Source organism: Liolophura sinensis, chromosome 10, assembly GCF_032854445.1.
Source record: "Liolophura sinensis isolate JHLJ2023 chromosome 10, CUHK_Ljap_v2, whole genome shotgun sequence".
Taxonomy (NCBI): Eukaryota; Metazoa; Mollusca; class Polyplacophora; order Chitonida; family Chitonidae; genus Liolophura; species Liolophura sinensis.
The window spans coordinates 24593881-24598828 of NC_088304.1; positions in this window are offsets into that span (position 1 = coordinate 24593881).

Below are 4948 nucleotides of genomic sequence, written 5' to 3' on the forward strand. Positions count from 1 at the left end.
TTTACAAACAGATTTAAAATGCTTAACATTCACAAACATGCACACATTGTGCAATTAACTTGGTCTCACGGGCGTGTTTATATATGACCTAGTTAACCGCACACTTTTTCAGCTGTTATTAAATAAAACTCCGATGTGTAATTATACCATCGACGTAAACTTCACTTGCAAACTGTATGGCTAGTTTATTAGCTACATATTTCTTTAAATAGGTGGTTGTACCATTCAATAAACTAGCACATGCCAAATTTCCACTTATGATCAAGCTTCTTCATAAATCCTGAACAAAGGTACAAGCTGGACATCTAGATATGCACAGCTTACAAAGCGTACAAGCAGTATAGATCTATACACATAAAAAGTCAATCAGTAGATATAAGTATACTGTCTCGGAAGTCACGTAGCTGTAGTCCGGCTATTTCGGGGAGGCGTGTTAATTTAAGTGTATATATAATCATGAATATATATGGATGGTTATATACTACAACTGGTTTCTGACCACAGTAAATCAGACAGGTCAATAAAGAGAAAATATATAAGAAAGAGAGAATGAATTTACGCCGTACATCACGGTAATATTAGAGCCAAAATCATGGTGTTTTTAAAGAGTAGGTGTATAGATACGCATCACTTCCGGTTGCTAAACATCATTAACTTACCTCGTACATCTGTTTTAATATTAACCACCCCCTGGAAAATTTCTAGCACTTTAAGAGTATGTGCTCAACTATGAGGTGAAACAGGCAGAATTTCAAACTTACGGTTTGAACACGTGAACTCTGACAGAAAATTTCGAGCGTAAATCGTCTTCAAGCAATTACCACGCCCTGTGTATGTGCATGCGTACCGTGTTTTGGTGATTTACTGTGCAGACATCAAAGCAGCCGAAGATGTGTAATTAGGTTTGAGAAATAGCTAACTTACCTGATACACAGTCAGACGATGTCGAGGGCTCTCTAGACCCCGTGTGTAAGTTTCCAAAATTTGTACCCCTCTTTTCTGATGTCGTTGGGGATTCTCACCCTCCTGTACCGTGACTATAGTTTAGTCCACCATTCAGCATCCCTCTTAACCCGTTCTGTGTACCGCGTACACTCCCGTTACTTTTTTAACATCAGACCTGATTTGCAACAACGACGACATACCTGAGCGATGTTTGTGCATATATATACACATAAGAGAGAGAGGTATATCCCCACTGAACCGCCGCGGGCAATTCTGCTCTCGAAATAAAACCAGTCATGACGTATAGTGTTAGAAAAAAGACAAAAGCCAGGCAAATGTAGTTTATTGTTCAATCAAGGTGTAGAAAGCCTAGAGTCTTTAACGACTCGCTTAGATTGCTCAGAAAACGAGAAAAACCAGAAGTCACTCAAATGTCATATGTATATGTGTTAAAGGCTACACTGACGGTCAAATTTGCATAATTATTAGACATGCGCATTTAGAGTAAGCTGTTCAGATCCATGCAAGGCGACTGATAACAAATGCCTTTATACATTTAATAAATGAATACCCTTGATTTATATAATTAAAAACAGACTAATTTCAAGTTAAAATCCCAAAACAAAACTACCCTTAAACATCCATTCAAATTTAACATTACACTGAAATATTTTTATTGTGATATTTATTTTAATTTAGAGCTATAAATACTTTTAAATCCAATATTAAAATGTCAACATTCTCTAAGTATTAAAAAAGATACAAATATTGTAAATAATCTAAAATCTGAACGCCATGAAATTAACATCTTAATCAGTTATGCCGCGAAATGAATGTTTGCAATTAGATTATAACACATGTCTAACATGTATAATGTGACAGGCATCATGGCGATGTGGAAACAAGCCTGACGTCTTCTGAGAATATTGTAAAGTAATAAATTGCTGCTTCTTTAGATTCTTTTAACGCTAACATTGTAAAACATTGACATTGCTACAATGTTTGTTTTTACATTATATTAAAGTCATGTAGAGCATTTCACTTTGAAAGACTGTGTAATTATGCAGTGTTACTAACTCCGGTACACCCACAAAAGAACGTTTGTTTAAGTGATTCGCACAGCCAAGAGGTTTTGTACGCCCTCGTCCATAAATTAAAACTCTACAAATTTCCAATCTTGAAGCTCACTCACTTGGAGAGGAGGTTATTACTCAGTGGATAGATGCCCCCATCCTGCATCCTGCATTTCATCCAGGATTCAGCGCTAAATCATTCGGACAGTGGTTTGTTATTGTCGCAGACTAGCAAACTTTAACAGTGACATCGCGGGCTCGAAACCAACCCTCGCTGACTCCGGTACGGCTTTAAACCCGGAGTTTTTTCAACGATACCTAGCGAAATGCGGTAGTAGATTCCGGGCCCACGTGTGTCCTCCACCCATGCAAAATAAATAATAAATAAATAAAGGAAAATAAATAAATACCTCAGGGTGACATCTACTTCAGGTAAACAACGTCATATGCAAATCACTATGCCGCCTAGTACAGGCGTACTTGTTCTTCAAGATTAAGGATTTCAAATTTACTTTTAACCATTTTCCAAATATATCACACTGATGTCGACCCTGTGGCTTACTCTCCATACAGTTGTCTTTTATATGTGTAGTGTATTGTCTTTCTTCAAGGTTGCATATACATTGAGGTTGCGCATTCTTTGATTTTGTAAATTCTTTGAGGTTGTACATTCATTGAGGTTGTACATTTTTTGAGGTTGAGCATTATATGAGGTTTTACATCTTTTCATGTTGTACATTCTTTGAGGTCGCGCATTCTTTGAAGTTGCACATTCTTTTAGGTTGTACATTTTTAATGTGGTACAGTTCTTGAGCTGGCACATTATTTCAGGTTGCACATTCTTTTAGGTTGTACATTTTTAATGTGGTACAGTTTTTGAGCTGGCACATTATTTCAGGTTGCACATTCTTTTAGGTTGTACATTTTTAATATGGTACAGTTTTTGAGCTTGCACATTATTTCAGGTTGCACATTCTTTAGGGTTGCAAATTTGTTGATGTTTCGCATTCTTTGGGTTGCACATTCTATAAGGCTGTACATATTTTGAGGTTGCACATTCTCTGAGGTTGTACATTCTTTGAGGTTGTACACTATTTGCCAAGCACAGATACAGGCACGACAATTTCCCCCAACACGTGTCTCTGTGCTTTCACGTGCTTAACTTAGCCTTTGCTGATCATAGCTCTGTACACTCTCTGTAAAGTTCAGGTACAGGGTATTGTTGTTATGACGGACAATTGTATGTGTTCGGCCACACCATTTCGACAAGCCGCCTGTCTCAATTCGGACAGATCTACGCATTTTATTTAATTTTTTTTTTAGTGGGGGGGGGGGTATTATAGATGTATTTTCCTTTTTTACGATGTAGTGAAGAATGTTTCACTTATACGACGGAGGCTATCATTGTGGTGGGAGAAAATCGCGCATTTGTATATTGGAATAGCCAAGCATATGAGTTGATGCAATTACGTGCACCTATCGCTGTCGTCTATGATGTCGACTGTCGATTCATTTCCCTGTACACATTAGTCAATATGCAGGATACCTTCGTCGATTCGACTCAATCACATCTTGGTAGGAATGCAGAATATGGGATTAAGGCAGACTTTCGTCTTTGCAGTAGGCCTGTTTCACGTGTCACAGTGGGTCATTTATTTCTTTCTAGAGGTGTTAATCTCTAGAATGTGAATGGAAAGGAACCCACCGGACCCCCCGGAACCTCCATCCCAACCAAACTCCTCCACACCCACAGGTGCTAAGAATACGGGAGTTGTGTCACTGTGAAAAACCATGACAACCAGTGCATGGACCGCTGTACAAGGAATGCATAATCCTGATCCTACGGTATCTCCATGTGAACAAAACTAGCTCCACCTTCCCTGGCTGCTCCAAGCTTCCTCACGCCGCGATACTCTATACTCTTTCCAGCAGGGATCCAACCATTTGCGTAAGCTTTTTCGAAAGTTTGACCCTGATGTCATTTTCAGTGTATATGGCCTGCATGCGGCGACGATTAAATGATTAATTACGTCACGAGTTTCCATTTCTAACGGGTTCTGTCTGCCGCTGTTATAATAGAGGCTGGGACCTTCAAGGTCCAGTGACTTTGGTCTACTGTTCCATGTGCCGCACCAAATTAACGTGAGAAAGTCGTCCATGTTAGCCATCCCATTTATAGTTCTATATACCATGTACTCATATGATCCGTATTTGACAAGAAGAGACCTATACTTCCAAAGTAGATTGGAATCGAATTACAAACGCATTTAACCTATTCTACGCCTTGTGATCATTTTATGTTTAGGCCTCCGCCTTTGGGGCTATTACCATATTTGCTATTCACTCTGATCAAAATATTATATTATGTAGGCCTATGTCAGTCTGTGCTGGACCGTAATTAAGAAAAACACACTGTTTTAAAGAAAAAACTGAAAGGCCATAGGGTCTTTTTGATTTTTGAAATATATAGTAGGGCTACCGGTATGTGAGTTTGCGGCATGCATTGGCCTATAGCCATTCAGACATTTAACCTCATGCTTACATTTTACTGAATAATATGTTTGCTGTGCTGTGCTCATGGAGGCAACTTTGTTTGTATACAAAAATATTTAAACTTTTGATGTTCTCTCTCGACGTGATACCATCGAAATCTCACCGACTTTTAATATAGCATTACGCCCATAAATCCATTCAGTTGTTCTTCACAATAAAAATATTAGGGGGTTTCCCTACACGTGACAGAGGGCGCTGCGAGCTACAGAGCACTGCCGCTTGATTCGACTTGTCGGGCGAGTCGCGTGGAGCTAAAAATAAACTGCAACCCGTCAGACGGGTTTTCTTGATGTAGCGAAAAGAATAGCTAACTGGAGATCTCTCGATTTACAGGTAGACAGGGACGTGGTTGAAGGGGCCTAAGGTAAGCCAAGTAC